Source organism: Schistocerca nitens, chromosome 7, assembly GCF_023898315.1.
Source record: "Schistocerca nitens isolate TAMUIC-IGC-003100 chromosome 7, iqSchNite1.1, whole genome shotgun sequence".
NCBI classification, from domain to species: Eukaryota; Metazoa; Arthropoda; class Insecta; order Orthoptera; family Acrididae; genus Schistocerca; species Schistocerca nitens.
The window spans coordinates 276,447,924-276,466,629 of NC_064620.1; the positions used below are offsets into that span (position 1 = coordinate 276,447,924).

Genomic DNA, 18,706 nt, shown 5'->3' on the forward strand with positions numbered 1-18,706 from the left:
CTTACTAGACAGAAGTACTGAACATTACACCACCGCTGCACTATGGTCAAGATCACTGCACGAACTACCCAAGTCGAATGCCCGCCCCAACACACTCTTCAATTCATATCTTCAGCTGGCTAGGTCGTCCAGGAATATTGACCATAGTGCTGGAGTGAAGTAATGGTCAGCATTTCTGCCTAGAAAGCAAGAACACCTGGGTTCAAATACCGGCTGCTGCAAAAATTTCAATTCATTTCTTCAGCTTCCATCATTATAGTAGGTAAAGATGAAACTTAAAAGTCTCGGGGAAAATTTAATGATATGATCTATAAGATCGCCAGTGGTACAGAACTTCTCCGTTAAGTCCAACCCTGGGGCGCTATTCCAATGCCGGAGAGCTGAGGCAATAGTGATAATTTACGGGGAAAATAAGCGGTTGTGTACTGATCAGCATTTCTCCCTGGTAAGCAAAGAGACCTGGGTTCGAGTGCCGGCCGTGGCACAAATTTTAATTCATTTATTCAGCTTCCATTATCATGCCAAAGGTGTTTGATTAAGTTCAAATGGAAACTCTGGACAGAACATCCATTTCAAGTATGTTATTAATCACAAAAGCTTTTCTTGCAATTGCCAGTCTACATTTTATATCCTCCCTACTTCGACCATCATCAGTTATTTTGCTTCCTAAATAGCAGAACTCATCTACTACTTTAAGCGTCTTCTTTTCTATTCTAAGTCCCTCAGCGTCACTTGATTTAATTCGACTACATTCCATTAGCCTCGTTTCGCTTTGGTTGAAGTTAATCTTATATCGTCCTTTCAAGACACTGTCCATTCAGTTCAGCTGCTCTTCCAAGTCATTTGCTGTCTCTGACAGAATTACTATGTAATTTCTAAACCTCAGAGCCGGCCGAAGTGGCCATGCGGTTAAAGGCGCTGCAGTCTGGAACCGCAAGACCGCTACGGTCGCAGGTTCGAATCCTGCCTCGGGCATGGATGTTTGTGATGTCCTTAGGTTAGTTAGGTTTAACTAGTTCTAAGTTCTAGGGGACTAATGACCTCAGCAGTTGAGTCCCATAGTGCTCAGAGCCATCTAAACCTCAGAGTTTTATTTCTTCTCCATGGATTTTAATTCCTACTCCAAATTTTTGTATTGTTTCCTTTACTGCTCGCTGAATGTACAGATTGAATAAAACTGGATATTTGTGGTAAGATCTTATGGGACCAAACTGCTGAGCTCATCGATCCCTAAGCTTATACACTACTTAATCTAGCTTAAACCAACTTACGCTAAGGACAGCACGCACCCCCATCCCCGAGGGAGGACTTGAACCTCCGCCGGGTGGAGCCGTGCGAAACGTAACAGGACACCCTAGATCGCGCGGCTACCTCATGGGGCACACATTGAGTAACATGGGGGATATGCTACCTGTCTCACTCCCTTCGCAACCACTGCTTCCCATTCGTGCCCCTCGACTCTGTACAAATTGTAAATAGCCTTTCACTGCCTGGATTTTACCCCTGCCACCTTTAGCATCTGAAAGAGAGTATTCCAGTCAACATTGTCAAAAGCTTTCTGTAAGTGTACAAATGCTATAAACGTAGGTTTGCCTTTCCTTAACCTATCTTCTATGAGAAGTCGTAGAGTCAGTATTGCCTCCAGTGTTCCTACATTTATCCGAAATCCAAACCGATATTCCCCAAAGTCGGCTACTAACAGTTTCTCCATTCGTCTGTAAAGAATTCGTGTTAGTATTTTGCAGCCGTGAATTATTAATTCGGTAATTTTCTCAACTGTCAGCACCTGCGTACTCTGGAATGCAGTTATTATATACTTCTTGAAGTCTGAGAGTATTTCGCCTGCCTCATACATCTTGCTCACCATACGGAAGACTTTTGTCATGGCTGGCACTCCCAAGACTACCAGTACCACTAACGGAATTTTGTCTACTCTCGGGGCCTTGTTTCGACGTAGGTCTTTCAGTACTTTATCAAATTCTTCATGCAGCCTCCCCACCAACAGCAAGGTCCGTGGTTCAAGGGGGAGGGGGGAAGGTAGATAAAAGAGCAGTAGATAACGCTATTGAACTAATACTGCTCAATTCGTGTTAGTCGTAATAAAATAAAAACGCAGGAATATACACTCTACAAAAACATAAAAAAGATTTTAATACGACTGCACAGATAATTACGATATGTAGGCAAATGAATGAACAAACTGAACTACACAGCATCGCTGGAGTTGCTGTCAATCGTAGCTGTCAAAACCACAACAGTATGTTGATGTGGTCTTCAGTCCAGAGACTGGTTTGATGCAGCTCTCCATGCTACTCTATCCTGTTCAAAGTTCTTCATCTCCCAGTACCTACTGCAACCTACATCCTTCTGAATCTGTTTAGTGTATTCATCTCTTGGTCTCCCTCTGCGATTTTTACTCTCCACGCTGCCCTCCATTACTAAATTGGTGATCCCTTGATGCCTCAGAATATGCCCTACCAACCGATTCCTTCTTCTAGTCAAGTCTTGCCACAAATTTCTCTTCTCTCCAATTCTGTTCAATACCTCCTCATTAGTTATGTGATCTACCCATCTAATCTTCATCATTCCTCTGTAGCACTACATTTCGAAAGCTTCTATTCTCTTATTGTCCAAACTATTTATCGTCCATGTTTCACTTCCATACATGGCTACACTCCATACAAATACTTTCAGAAACGACTTCCTGGCACTTAAATCTATACTCGATGTTAACAAATTTCTCTTCTTCAGAAACGATTTTCTTGCCATTGCCAGTCTACATTCTATATCCTCTCTACTTCGACCATCATCAGTTATTTTGCTCCCTAAATAGCAAAACTCCTTTACTACTTTAAGTGTCTCATTTCCTAATCTAATTCCTGCAGTATCACCCGATTTGATTCGACTACATTCCATTATTAGCGTTTTGCTTTTCTTGATGTTCATCTTATATTGTCCTTTCAAGACACTGTCCATTCCGTTCAGCTGCTCTTTCAGGTCCTTTGCTGTCTCTGACAGAATTACAATGTCATCGCTGAACCTCAAAGTTTTAATTTCTTCTCCATGGATTTTAATTCCTACTCCAATTTTTTCTTTTGTTTCCTTTACTGCTTGCTCAATATTCAGATTGAATAACATTGGGGAGAGGCTACAACCCTGTCTCACTCCCTTCCCAACCACCGCTTCCCTTTCATGCCCCTCGACTCTTATAACTGCCATCTGGCTTCTGTACAAATTGTAAATAGCCTTTCGCTCCCTGTATTTTCCCTCTGCCACCTTCAGGATTTGAAAGAGAGTATTCCAGTCAACATAGTATATACAAACGATAAAAGACCTAGCTTGCATTTGCGAATGACTAATTAATAGAGACAATTAAGTTAAATATTTTTAAAAAAATTGGCTGTAGCTGGGAACGCCCTATGCAGCAATAAGATTACAAGACAGCGATAGCGCCACGATGCAATATGGAAGTAAGTGCTAACGTGCAGCAAAACAAAATTGTTACCAGTTATCATGTTACAACCGTTAACAAAGCATATTTGGTTGCAGATAGCCTGAAGATGGCGGCGATTCCGAATTAGGCCTCTTGATAATGTTAAACGTCTGTCAGTTAACAATTGTAGCAGCATTCCGGTACATTACCGTTTTTCTTTTAGTAATACCTTATAGTTGCGTTAAGCTACATCCGCCCAGGGGGCTCACCGCTCTATGGTGAGTACGTGCTTGGCGTCCACGGGGCCCCAGCCCTCGCAGCACTGCTTCTCTTTCAGTGCTGCTTGTCTCCTCTTCTCCAGTCCTTTTCCCCTCTTTTGGGGAGATGTCTCCTGTCTCCATGGGCTCTTGAAGCTCATTTGCGTTGGTTTGCTTGTAGGAATATTCTCTCTTGTACTGCTCTTTCCCTGTACCGCTCTTTCCGTGTTTTGCTCTTTCCCTGCACTGCTCTTTTCCTGTACTGCCCTTTCCCTGCACTGCCCTTTCCCTGCACTGCCCTTTCCCTGCACTGCCCTTTCCCTGTACTGCCCTTTCCCTGTACTGCCCTTTCCCTGTTTAGCTCTTTCCATGTTTAGCTCTTTCCCTGTTTAGCTCTTTCCCTGTTTAGCTCTTTCCCTGTTCTGCTCTCTTTTTCCTCTGCTGTGGCGTTTGAGGAAATTCTTTTTCTTCCTTTCCTTCTTATCTTTCTTCTCCTCCCTGTGTGTGCCTGACGGCCACCCTTGTGTTTGACCCGTAGCAGGAGAGTGGGTAACGGTTAATTCCCAGCCGCTGGTTGGCATGTAGGGCCTGCACGTACCCTAGTACAGGCCACGCCTAGGGAAGGGTGATTGCCTGAGCTGTTACCTTCTTCCTCTGCCGATTGGTCCCTGCGTCTGTCGTTCAGGAGGTTTGACCTAAGGTGAGGACAATCACCTAAGGCAGGGGACTCCCGTTTAGAGGGTCCCTGGCTGGAAGGAGCGCGCCATCGGAGACGCTGGCAATCACGGGGGACTTCTTCCCAATGACTGATTTTCCTTCTCTTTCTCCGAGTGTTTCACATAAAAGAAGCCGCGCGGGATTAGCCGAACGGTCTGGGGCGCTGCAGTCATGTACTGTGCGGCTGGTCCCGGCGGAGGTTCGAGTCCTCCCTCGGGCATGGGTGTCTGTGTGTTTGTCCTTAGAATAATTTAGGTTAAGTAGTGTGTAAGCTTAGGGACTGATGACCTTAGCAGTTAAGTCCCATATGATTTCACATACATTTGAACATTTTTGAACATAAAAGAAAGCGGATTGAGGCTCCTGCCTCAATGTCTCTTCCTGTTGCGCCTCGACATCTAGTAGTCTCACGTTTACACGAAAATCAGACTTTTGCTACTGTTAACCGCTTTGTTATACAGAAAGGCGTGAATGGCATCGCCGGCCCTTTGAAGTCGTGCTCTCGTCTCCGCAATGAAACTCTGCTTTTGGAAATTGATAGTGCTCTCCAGGCCCAGAAACTACTCAAGGCCAAAATCCTCCACGAATATCCTATAAAAGTGGAGGCTCGCAGGACACTTAACTCTCCCTGCTGTGTTATCTACACTCTGCTGTTGGATGGTTTTACGGAGGAAGAAATAACTACTTATATATCGGATCAGGGCGTTACTGCTGTTCATCGAGTTATAAAGAAGGAAGCTGCCGATTTGGTGCCCACTCGCACGTTGATGCTGACTTTCGATCGGTTAACGCTTCCTACCAAGATTAAGGCTGGCTATGAAGTTATCTCTGTGCGCTCTTACATTCCCAATGCGTTGAGGTTTTATAAACGCCACCACTTCAATCATACCATCAAGTCACGTAAAAAAGCAGAAAAATGTGTCAGTTGTAGCAGCGATGCACACGAGGATGTCTGTGCACCTCCTTCCCCCCGCTGCCTCTAATGTAATGGAGAACATGCTGCTTCTTCTCGCTCTTGTCCCGTCTATCAGGACAAGCGGGCTGTTCAGGAGATAAGGGCGAAGCAGAAGGTACCTTTTCCTGTTGCCCGGAAACTGTTGGCGAGCCATAAATCGAATGTCCCTTCGCCTGAAAACTACAGCCTCTCCCCGTCCCACAAAAAACATAGCTACGCAAACTTGCGACTTCGGTTCGATGGTGGCAAAGTCGCCTCACCTTAAAGCTGACACTCCGTCTCCCGCTTTCCGGGCTGTAGATTCTGCTACCTGCTCTTCGCTCTCACCCACGCAGACGGCTGCAACGTAGCCAGTGAACCGTCAATTTATAAAGGGTTATTCCCGGTGTAATGGTACTTGAACTACGTAACCATTACGGCACCTCACCTCAACCTCTCGATACCACTCGATACCAGCAATATTCTACTGTGTTTCTGTAAAATAATTAACACATTTCTGTGACAACATTCAGATTTGATTTCATTAATGTAGAGGTACTTCGATACGTCGATATATATATATTGCAATGATATTATTCTTATATGTATTCTATCTTCTGTCACTATGATCTTTGACGTACTTTTTGGGCGCGTAAACGGTTATTAGAGAGTCAAGTCGTGGTCGTCATGTTGAAAAGACGCAAATTATAGTCAGTTTATGAAATGTGAACTTTAACAGTGAGGAAGATATTTGAAAGTACGTTTTATATTGTGAAGTGATGCTGCAACAAAAGTAATAAAAAAGAAGTGTAACTTAAATTCGGAGTGCTGATTACTATTTTACATCACCATTGTCCTAACTTGCAAAAGTTTAATCTTCAAGAGTGGTTTATGAAACACATCTATAAAACTTTTCAATATCGCAGAATAACACCTAGGAATCTTTGCATCCGAGCTTGGAATCATCACTACCTAGATTTTCGACGATTGAGCCATGAGTTCACAACGAGACCAGCGTGGGAAACACAAAAAGATGAGTGCCTAGTTTATCCATTACTTCATGAAATGACTTTATTAACTGTGCTCTAATGACACCTGCCATATAATATAACTTTGTTGTTGCCCGAAAATGCAATATTTAGCAGCGTGAGCAACACTACAATCATAATTAATTTTTGACCTTTGTTGTGGTAGGGTTGTTAGACCGAGAATATTTCTTGCGTACCTCGAGTTCGCAGCCGTCTGGCTCTTATGCAGATCGCCAAAAGTCAAAACAATCATCCACAGGCAGTCTTCCCCCTCCGTGACTCGTCGGCCCTCTTCGACTCGTCGGACCGTTTCGACTGACCGACACCGGGGAAGCTCCGCTGCTCCCGCTCAGTTGATGGACGAAGATCCTCCACCTGTGGATTCCAGTGGCCGTCCTCTCTCGACGGCTCGCCCTAAGCGGCCGTCGAGGTGAGTGTTTCTTCTTCAGTCTCCGGTGATCCTAAATTTTATGGCCCTTTTACAATGGAATATCCGTGGCCTTCGGTATAACAGGGTGGACCTCCAGTTGCTCCGGCAATCCCAATGTCCGCTTGCAGTCTGTCTCCAAGAAACCAAGCTACGTCCTCTAGACCATTTTGCTCTTTCCCATTTTACTTCAAGACGGATGGACCTTCCCGTCACGGCGGTGATTCTTGCTCATTGTGGGGTCATGCTGCTTCTACAAGATGATGTTCGTCATGGTCCTATGCCCTTGCATACCCACCTGCAAGCAGTTGCTGCCCGTGTTTTCCTTCCCGAATTCACCTTTTCCCTCTGCACCATTTACATCCCTCAGTCTTCTTCTGCCACTAGGGCGGACCTGATGCAGCTTGTTGCTCATCTTCCTCCACCCTTTCTCCTCCTCGGTGACATCAATGCCCACCAATGCACACTTACTCCCACTTAGATCTCCCGATCTGCCCTGTGCAGCTCGCTCGACGTCTCGAGTAATGTGCTCTTTCCGATACTTACTCGAGTGACCACTTCCCCTGTGTGACTCGCCTGTACAGTCATACCCCGCCACAGCTGCCCGATCATTGGAAATTCTCTCTTGCTCACTGGAGGCTCTATTCCTCCGTGGCAGTCTTTGACGAACGGCCGTTTTCCAGCTGTGATGATCAGGTCGAGCACCTCGTGGACGTTATTCTCTCGGCTACCGAAACCTCTACCCCTCGTACTACCACTTCTCCCCGTCGGGTCCCGGTCCCTTGGTGGACTGTGGAGTACGGCAATGGGGTTCGCGCCCGACGACGTGCGCTTCGTGTCGTTCACCGTCATCCTACGTTAACGAACTGCATCCGCTAAAAGCAACTACGTGCGCAGTGCCGTCGCACTGTCAAGGAAAGCAAGAAAGCATGCTGGGTTTCCTTTACCAGCTCGTTCAACAGTTTTACTCCGTCCTCTCTCGTTTGGGTTGGCCTGCGCCAGCTTTCCGGGACTGCCGCCCAATCCCTGGTCTGACTCTGGTGGGAAACGTCGTGGTCGACCCTGTAGATGTTTCCAAAGCTTTGGGCTGGTACTTTGCAGAGGTTTCAAGCTCCACCCACTACCATACTGCCTTCCTTCCTCGGAAACAGGCGGAGGAGGCTCGTGCAATCTCTTTTCTCTCCTTGAATCGAGAATGCTAAAATACTCCTTTTACTATGAGGGTGCTCGAGCGTGTTCTCTCCTCGTCCAGGTCCTCTGCTCCTGGGCCCGATACAATCCACGTCCTCATGCTGCAGAATCTTCTTTCTGCGGGAAAACGCTTTCTCCTCGATACCTACAACCGTATTTGGACTGATGGTGTATTTCCCAAGCTTGGGCATGAAGCTACTATTGTTCCCCTATCTAAGCCTAGTAAATGATAAATCTCTTCCCTCCAGTTATCGCCTAATTTCCCTTACCAGCAGCGTTTGTAAGGTGATGGAACGCATGATCAATGGTCGATTAGTGTGGTGGCTGGAGTCACACCATCTTCTCACTAATGCTCAGTGTGGGTTCCGAAAGTGCCGCTCAGCGGTAGATCATCTGGTCACCCTGTCGACGTTCATCATGAATAATTTTCTGCAGAAGCTTCAAACATTGGCCGTGTTCTTTTATTTGGAGAAATTCTATGATACCTGTTGGCGAACAGGTCTCCTACATATTACGAGGCCTTCGCGGTCGTCATCCCACTTTCCTCCGGGAATTTTTAACAGACCGAGTTTTCCGGGTACGTGTGGGTTCCTCCTTCTCCCACACCTTTCCACAGGAGGACGGGTTGCCTCAGGGCTCCGTACAGAGTGTCGTCCTCTTCGCCATAGCCATCAACCCAATTATGGACTGCCTTACCGCTGGCATTTCCGGCTCACTTTTCGTTGACGACTTTGCTATTTATTGCAGCTCCCAGAGGACGTGTCTCCTGCAACGCTGTCAACGTTGTCTGGATCCTCTCTATTCGTGGATGTCACAAATGGTTTCCGCTTTCTTGCTACCAAATCCGTTTTCTTCAACTTCTGGCGGTACAAGGCGTTTCTTCCACCGTCCTTACGATTGGGCCAAAATGCTCTCCCGTTCGTGGACGCAACGAAGTTCTTGGGACTTACGTTGGATAGGGAACTCAGTTGCTCTCCCCACGTGTCCTACCTGGCTGCACGCTGCACCCAGCCCTCACTGTCCTTCGTGTATTGAGTGGTACCTCTTGGGGAGCTGACCGGACTTGCCTTCTCCGCCTCTATCGATCTCTTGTCCGATCCAAGTTGGATTATGGATGCATTGTCTACTCCTCTGCACGGCCGTCTATCTTACGCTGTCTAAATACAATCCACCATTTTGGGATACGTCTAACCACTGGTGCCTTCCCTACTAGCCCAGTTGACATCTACACATCTACATCTACGTGATTATTCTGCTATTCACAATAAAGTGCCTGGCAGAGGGTTCAATGAACCACTTTCACGATGTCTCTCTACCGTTCCACTCTCCAACGGCACGCGGAAAAAACGAGCACTAAAATTTTTCTGTGAGAGCCCTGATTTCTCTTATTTTATCGTGATGATCATTTCTCCCCATGTAGGTGGGTGCCAACAGAATGTTTGCGCAATCGGAGAAGAAAACTGGTGACTGTAATTTCATGAGAAGATCTCGTAGCAACGAAAAGCTACCTTTGTTATACCGGTGAGACATCCTACTCAGTAGGTATGCGTGTCGGCTTTCTTCCATGCCAGGCCACCCAATCTTTGACCCTTTTTTTGATGACATCCTAGACCGCTAATACTTTATGTACGTTTCTTCTCTGCGGCCTCCCAGCGTCCGCTTTCGTCACCTGCTTCAGCAGCTGCAGTTCACACTTCCTGCCACTTTCCGAATGGGTGAGAGCCCTTCACCACCTTGGCTTCAGGCACAGGTTTGTGTTCATTTTGACCTCAGCTCGTTCCCGAAGGATTCAACTCCTGAGTTGACCTATCGCTGAAAGTTTCTCGAACTTCGCTCACAACTAGCCGCCGATAGCATGTTTTTGTACACTGATGGTTCCATGTCAGCCCACGGTGTTGGCTGTGCTTTTGTAGTCGGGGATCATAATTTTCAATACCGGCTTCTCGACTAGTGCACAATTTTTACCGCAGAGCTTTTTGCCCTATATCACGTTGTTCACTGCGTCCGGAGGCACCAGCTCACTCGCTGTGTGATCTACTCTCACCCCCTCAGCGCCCTTCAGAGTCTGGATGACCCAGATCCAGTCCACCCCATCTTCCGACGGATCCAGGACTGCCTCCATTTGTTCCCTGTTGGGGGAGCCCAAGTGATGTTCCTGTGGGTTCCTGGCCATGTTGGTGTGTCTGGGAATGGCGCTGCTGATGCTGCAGCCAAGGCCGCATTCCATCTCGGTCGGCCAGCCTCTTACTCTGTTCCCTCGCAAGACATTCGTAATTTTCTCTATCGACGTATCACGTCACTTTGCCATGACCATTGGTGCTCCCTTCATGGGAACAAACTCAGAGCAGTCAAACCTCTCCCAATAGCCTGGTCGACTTCCTCCCGGCCGTCTCACCGTGAGGAAGTAAAGTTAGCTCTGTTGCGAATACGGCACTGCCGCTTTAGTCACCGCCACTTGCTGAGTGCCGACCCTGCACCCAGCTGTCCTTTCTGTAGCCGGCCATTAACAGCCAATTATTTACTGATTCTCTGCCCCTATTTTAGCCACTTACGTCTCAGGGTCGGGCTGCCGCCCGCTTTGCCGGACATTTTAGTGGATGAAGTAAGAGCTGTGGCTCGCGTTTTACGTTTTTTTAAAAAGCAGTAATATGAGAAATGAGATCTGATTTCTACCTGGTGACTCCGATGGCTTGTCGACGTCTTTTAGATACTCTTCCGTAACGTCTAGACGTTTTAGATTGGCTTTTTCTTCCTTTCTGTATGGGACCTGGATACGGTTTTTTACCCTCGCATTCCCAGCATTCTATGGTTCTATACTGGGCGCTTATTACCTTAGATGTTTTGCGCCCTAAAACCCCACAAAAAGCTACCTGCCAGAGCAGTCAAAAAACCAGTTTTATTGTCATACGCTTGTAATTTCGTCTGGTCATAACACCTGGAACACGGGGACTGTCGTTACATCCTGCTTTGAAAAGACAGCAGAAAGAGGCACATGGACTTACGTTCAACTACAACAGTGTGCACAAAAGCAGCACTATGCCACCTTTTCGGACTAGTCACTGTTCTGCGATGAACATATCCGCGTGTAGAGTCTCCGAAGAGAACGAACGTTATCAGATTGGATTCGTGATCATCACAAATACGTATCACATTGCATGGTAGTAGGAGGTACCACTGAGTGTAAAACTCCGTTACCTGTGGTTGAATCGGGTTCTGTAGGTTTTCACATAGATGTGATTTAGAAATGCTTATAACATCGTTAACTGCTCATCGTTAGCTGTTTGTTTTGTATTGGGTACCTGGTCAGTATTATAAACATAAACAAGCTAACAATACAATGATACTAAAATCTGCGATTACTTCCCCAGATCTTACCTTTCCTCGGCATTTACGTTACTTTTTGTTGGTCGCTGTGTGGTTTGATTAGGAGGAGCTTGGGGTGGGGTGGGGGGAGGGGTGGAAGGTGTGACATTGACACATACATGAATAAAATGGCAAAGCGTCCTTCTATGACCAGTTTGGCAATATCCTTAGTGCCAATTGTGCACCTTTGTTAAGCACGTTAAAAATAAAGCTGTTCAGTGACAACCTTTGAATGATTCCTTGGAGTCTGTGGGCAGGCAACACCACGATACACCTCAGATTCTGTATCCCCGCAAGCAGGTTCTACAGCAACAGTGTAACTGTGTAGTACACTCAACTGTAGCATGTCGAAGGTGTTGACTCCCCGTAGGTGCCTAGGTATAGGTCAAGGGTTGTCTTTGTATAGACACATTTCTAAAGTGCTCCACAAAGGCGTATGGGTGCCAGAGGGTGTTACGAAACTGTGGGAGGGGAGCGTCGGGTGGTGGGGGATGGGTGAGAGTGGCGTCTTAGAGCGACCTGTTGCAGTTTTATTCTTGTTCTCGTGCCTATGTCACACATCCGGTTTCACTTAATTTTTCTAGTAGAGAGAAACTAATAAAGAGGATAGTGGGTTTGTCTGCCCCATCTGGTACGATGATGGTCTCCTTTGACATTAAGAATTTGTACTCGTGTATACCCTCTGATCAGACCGTTTGTATTGTTGGGGACAACCTCACACAGTACAGTGAGAGGCCGGAAGATGAAAGTGATGACATTTTGTGCCTCATTCATTTAGTACTCGGTTTTAATTATTTTAGGTCTCGGGATGATTTATATGTTTACGTTGTACACGTTGGCCAGTATATTTGTTTTGTTATAAATGCAGTCATGGGTCAAAAATATTTTATTAATCAAGTAATTAGCATCGGTCAGTATGGCATTCTCATATGTTGTCATAAAATGCAATTCGACGAAATATATATGATATTATATGAAATTAGCATAACAAGTCATGTAGACGTATGGACAAATCCATTATCAAAATTAATTAATTTTGTAAAACTTATTAATTACCGAATCGCAAACGGTATGCGTCATATAGAGATTTATGGTAACTGTACTAATGAGAATTATTATCTATGATTCTTCTATATGCAGAGGAAACAATGTACTCTCTTTCTCTTGTTCGTCGTCTCTTGTTCCGTAGATGTGACAATAGCTTACGTAGCCATATCAGATCTTTAACCGTATATGTAATGAATTAATTGTTAAAAAAGAGATTTTTTTTAAAACTGGTTGTTTCATGGCATTATCTCGTAGTTTTGTGTGCCCTTAGTCAAACACCTGTATTATTTCAGCATTCATAGCAGGCCGGCGGCGAAACAAGCTAGCAGCGCCTGGTCGACCAGATCACCACCATTAAGCGGCAAAATTGAATTTAAACCTTTTTCTTTCCAGCAACGCTCGTATCAGCGCTACAAATACTAATACTTTCAAGTTTATCTGTGTGGCCATCTTCAGCAGCAAGCATATAAATACTTGTTTCACCAGCCGGGGTGGCCGAGCGGTTCTAGACGCTACAGTCTGGAACCGCGCGAACCGTACGGTCGCAGGTTCGAATCCTGCCTCGGGCATGGCTGTGTGTGATGTCCTTAGGTTAGTTAGGTTTAAGTAGTTCTAAAGGACTGATGGCCTCAGAAGTTAAGTCCCATAGTGCTCAGAGCCATTTGAACCATTTTGAACTTGTTTTGTAAAAATAAAAGGAAAAGGCAGTTTTATTTATACAAAACTAATACTTTCTTTCACAGGATTAGGCAGACTGCTGCAACCAATATTTAATGGTGTTTTTCCAAATAGGTGAACTTGTGTTAGTGGTCTGGCAACGTGTAACAAAGAGTCATTACAACTATTCTCTCAGTTAAATAGTAAAAGAGCAACTAAATGATAATTGGAGTTAATGCAAGATGTTTGTTATTTATTTTCGGTGTGAGATTTCATATGAAATTTTGTGTTGTAATACCTGTCTACGACGTAGTGCGTTAGGACCAGCCACAGACGTGTGCTACCCCCTGGTTTTAAAATCATACTCTTATGCTAAGGCAGAAAGTATTATTAATTGTAGTAATTCATAACAAGACGCAGTAAGATAATCGTGTAGCAAGTTAGTAACCGGCACGTGACGTAAACAGGCTCGAACCAAACGAAAATACGTCAGACCTCATTTCTATTAATGAACTTTAACTATGGCAAACCTAAAAAGCTAAATAATATCTAAGAGTAATCATCAATCATCATTAAAAATTATCTTATGAACAATAACATTTTTAGAGATATTATGTCAATTATGACCATCAACAGATGTGACTGAATCATTACATTACATAATGATTGTACCATCTATATCCGCAATGACACCAATTACGCACTGTACTGGATTCACTCAGGTGGCGATGGCTCACCGAAATTAATTACCTTATTAATAAAATATTTATGGCCCATAACTGGATTTGTTACAAAACAAACCTTATTGCGAATAAGTCGCAATTCGTCAGTATATTTATCGCGTATTTATTGAGTTGACTAGTTTTTCTGAGAAAATGGTACTGTGGTCGCAGTATGTTTATGACATTTTCCGTTTATATAACGGACCAATTTCTGAACGTAACTATTTTCTTCACCATCTTAATGGCCTCTGTGAGACGGCACAGTTGAATACTGAACATAATACTAATAACACTTTGTAGTTTTTTGGACTTTTCGGTCATATTGCAGGGAGATTCTTTTACTTTTAATGTTTATCGGAAGCCAGCCACAGCGGAAATAGTGATACATAGCTCGTCCAGTCATGCTTTCCATTACAAACAGGCTGCTTTCAGTGCTATGCTCTTGATGCTGCATAACTCCCCACCGTCGGTAGACACATTCAACCGCGAGTACAGATTGATTATGTTTGTATCATTCTAATGGACGCCAACAAGACTTTGTACGGAATATTAATAGAAGAATTCTTACGAAACTAAAAGGTCCCTCAATTCCACCCTTACCCGGCAAGAGAAGGTAATTACATTTGATAAATAACCGATAAGACGGTTTCGTATCATTGAATTGTATACTATAGTAGCATTTCACGTGGAGTTGGCAAACATATTTCTACTCGCAAAATTGTCCCGGCATATTACATCCACAGGAATAACCGACAGAGGATCAGACGTAGTGAAAAAATGGTGATCCTTTTAAGTCTTCGAGAGTTTATATAATTACGTGTAATGGAGCCCGTACAAAGATGTCGGCCAGACTAGTACAACATTTGAGGGCAGATTTCGGGAACATTCACCTGGGTTGGGCTCTAACTCAGCTTTGGGTATCCACTTTTCTGAGACGGGTTACCAGTATTTCATCCAACGTTTCATTATTGCATAGGGATCGCGAGGACAATGTCCTTAATGTTCTACAAGAACTAGAGGTTTACATGCTCTTAAAGCAACCTTCTCGTCATACATCCAGCACCAAAGATGACTTGAAACATAAATTTATCTCAGATAATTTTGACTGTCTCAATGGATAACCCGCCACGTTTACTGTTTGCACATTGCCTCCTCGCCCCCCCCCCCCCCCCCTCCCACGTTATCAGTTCTCTCCACAGACAGCTACTTTGTGGGTCCCTCCCCTTTTATTTTTAATCTTTTTAATAGTTTCGCACATTACGCCATTTATGTCTCTTAGTTCTGACTCCACGCCCCTCCTATCAGCATTCTCCACCGAAGATGACACGGCGGTCGGATGGTCCCGGTAGACCACTCGTGACCTGAAGACGGAGTGCTTTTTTTATTGCTATCGTACAACTTTTTATCACGTGTGCACCCGATTGCTATAATTCATCCCAGCAAGAAAAGTGACACAAGGGGGAAAGAGCAGCAATTTATAGTTTGTCACTCAAAAATGTGTGAAGTGCCCCAACGTGCACGAAAGACGCCACACCTCTACCTCGCAATTTGCCCACTTCAGGACAGTTCCGCCGTTTTTGTTGTAGGTTACTTCATGATCCACCAAAGCAAGAAAAGTGTTCCATCAGTCGCTGCTGCTGGCAGATGTCCATTGGTCTTTCAAGAAGAGAGGCATATTCTGAGTTGTGAAGGTTTTCACGTATAAGGTAAGTTGAATGTAATTTTTACTCACATTGATTATTACAATGCTTTTGTTTATACAGTGCCCGTATCTTACATTACAATGTCCTTCAGACAGACATGCATGTCTAGAGGTGCTTGTCTGAAGGAATGGACACTGTACTGACGATTACAGCTGCTATAAATGTTGCAAAATTCCGTACGTTGCCGCGCAGAAGAAAAAAATTGAAATTTCTCCTATAAAGAAAGTTCACATTGAATCCCTTTTCTCGCGAAAAGTATTCCTACTTCACACAAGGCCGTATATGATTCTATGTTTTCGTAAATGTGTTCCTTAAATTGCACCTAATTGATGTACCTTCTTAAACTGTATTAATATTCATAAATCACAGTTTCGCATTTTGTATTTTTTTAATACAACAATTACTTTTTCCATTTTTTATTATGATTTAAGCTCTAATTTTGCCTGATGCAGGCTCGAATGTGGCATTATAAAAAACACACTATATATATATATATATATATATATATATATATATATATATATATATATATATAATGTGTGCTCAAAAGTATCCGGACACCTTGCTAAAAATGACTTAAAAGTTCGTGGAGCCCACCATCGGTAATTCTGGAATTCGATATGGTGTTGGCCCATCCTTAGGCCCTATGACAGCTTCCACTCTCGCAGGCATACGTTCAAACAAGTGCTGGAAAGTTTCTTGGTGAATGGCAGTCCATTCTTCACTAAGTGCTGCACTAAGGAGAGGCATCGATGTCGGTCGGTGAGGCCTGTCACCAAGTCAGCGTTCCAAAACGTCTCAAACGTGTTCTATAGAATTCAGGTCAGGACTCTGTGCAGGCCAGTCCATTACAGGGATGTTATTGTCGTGAAACACTCTGCCACAGGCCTTGCATTATGAACAGGTGCTCGATCGTGTCGAATGATGCAATCACCATCCCCGAATTGCTCTTCAACAGTTGGAAGCAAGAAGGCGCTTAAAACATCAATGTAGGCCTGTGCTGCGATAGTGTCACGCTAAACAACAACAGGTGCAAGTCTCCTCCATAAAAAACACGACCACACCATAACACCTCTGCCTCCGAGTTTTACTATTGGCACTGTACCCGCTGGCAGATGACGTTCACCGGGAAATCGCCATACCCACACCCTGACATCGAATCGCCACATTGTGTACCGTGATTCGTAACTCCACACAACGTTTTTCCACTGTTCAGTCGTCGAATGTTTACGCTCCTTACACCAAGCCAGGCGTCGTTTGTCATTTACCGACATGATGTGTGGCTTATGAGTAGCCGCTGGACTATGAAATCCAAGTTTTCTCACCTTCCGCCTAACTGTCATAATAAATGCCATGGATCCTGATGCAGGTTGGAATTCCAATGTGATGGTTTGGATAGGCGTCTGCCTTTCATATATTACGACCATCTTCAACTATCGGCGGTCTCTGTCAGTCAACAGACGAGTTCGACCTGTACGCTTTTGTGCTGTACGTATCATTTCAAGTTTCCACTTCATCACCACATCGGAAACAGTGGACCTAGGGATGTTTAGGAGTGTGGGAATCTCGCGTACAGACGTATGACACAAGTGACACCCAGTCACCTGACCACTTTCGATGTCCGTGAGTTCCGCGGAGCGCTCCATTCTGCTCGATCACGATGTCTAATGACTACGGAGATTGCTGATTTGGAGTAAACTGGAGTAGGTGGCATCACAATGTAACTAATATGAAAAAACTATGTTTTTTGCAGTGTCCGGATACTTTTAACCACATTAAAAATATATTGCAACCAAGAATAACTCCGAAAGTATGATAGGGACAAAAGTTGCATGGGACAACGGGGGGCATAATATGACGTTGGTTTTTTTGTTGCTAGATGGGGTCGCTTCAGAAATATGAAGGTCAACTTCGTTATTTTAAATGGGATGCTATAGTTTGGTACTTATTTTCTGATAGCGGCTATCGAGACGAATCCAATGATGTGTAACAGTAAGGTCTTTGAAGGTCACCGAATGTCAAAAAGGAGGCACGAACGTCCATTTGCAGAAGGTGTTCGAAGTGATGGCCATTGGTATCATTGCAGTGCTGCAATCTTATCATGGATTGAGTGGTACTCGTTATCACTTCGGCACTTATCGAAGCACATGCCCTCACAATTCTCTCACATATCTTCAGGTGTAGTTGGAACGTCATTATAAACAATGTCTCTTACGAATCCCCACAAGAAAAAATCCAGAGGCGTCAAGTCTGGCGAACGAGTCGGCCACTACATCTACATCTACATCTACATCCATACTCCGCAAGCCACCTGACGGTGTGTGGCGGAGAGTACCCTGAGTACCTCTATCGGTTCTCCCTTCTATTCCAGTCTCGTATTTTTCGTGGAAAGAAGGATTGTCGGTATGCTTCTGTGTGGGCTCTAATCTCTCTGATTTTATCCTCATGGTCTCTTCGCGAGATATACGTAGGAGGGAGCAATATACTGCTTGACTCTTCGTTGAAGGTATATTCTCGAAACTTTAACAAAAGCCCGTACCGAGCTACTGAGCGTCTCTCCTGCAGAGCCTTCCACTGGAGTTTATCTATCATCTCTGTAACGCTTTAGCGATTACTAAATGATCCTGTAACGAAGCGCGCTGCTCTCCGTTGGATCTTCTCTATCTCTTCTATCAACCCTATCGGGTAGGGATCCCACACTGCTTAGCAGTATTCAAGCAGTGGCCAAACAAGCGTACTGTAACCTACTTCCTTTGTTTTCGGATTGCATTTCCTTAGGATTCTTCAAATAAATCTCAGTCTGGCATCTGCTTTACCGACGATCAACTTTATATGATCATTCCATTTTAAATCACTCCTAATGCGTACTCCCAGATAATTTATGGAATTAACTGCTTCCAGTTGCTGACCTGCTATTTTGTAGCTAAATGATAAGGGAACTATCTTTCTATGTATTCGCAGCACATTACACTTGTCTACATTGAGATTCAATTGCCATTCCCTGCACCATGCGTTAATTCGCTGCAGATCCTCCTGCATTTCAGTACAATTTTCCATTGTTACAACCTCTCGATACACCACAGTATCATCCGCAAAAAGCCTCTGTGAACTTCCGATGTCATCCACAAAGTCATTTATGTATATTGTGAATAGCAACGGTCCTATGACACTCCCCTGTGGCACACCTGAAATCACTCTTACTTCGGAAGACTTCTCTCCATTGAGAA

General features: G+C 44.4%; 1 protein-coding gene across 1 annotated transcript in view; it reads right to left on the reverse strand.

The window, feature by feature from the left end:
• The window catches only part of LOC126195571 (uncharacterized), a 313,541-nt gene that overhangs the window by 268,844 nt on the left and 25,991 nt on the right, over positions 1–18,706 (reverse strand). The gene's annotated exons all lie outside the window — the stretch shown is intronic.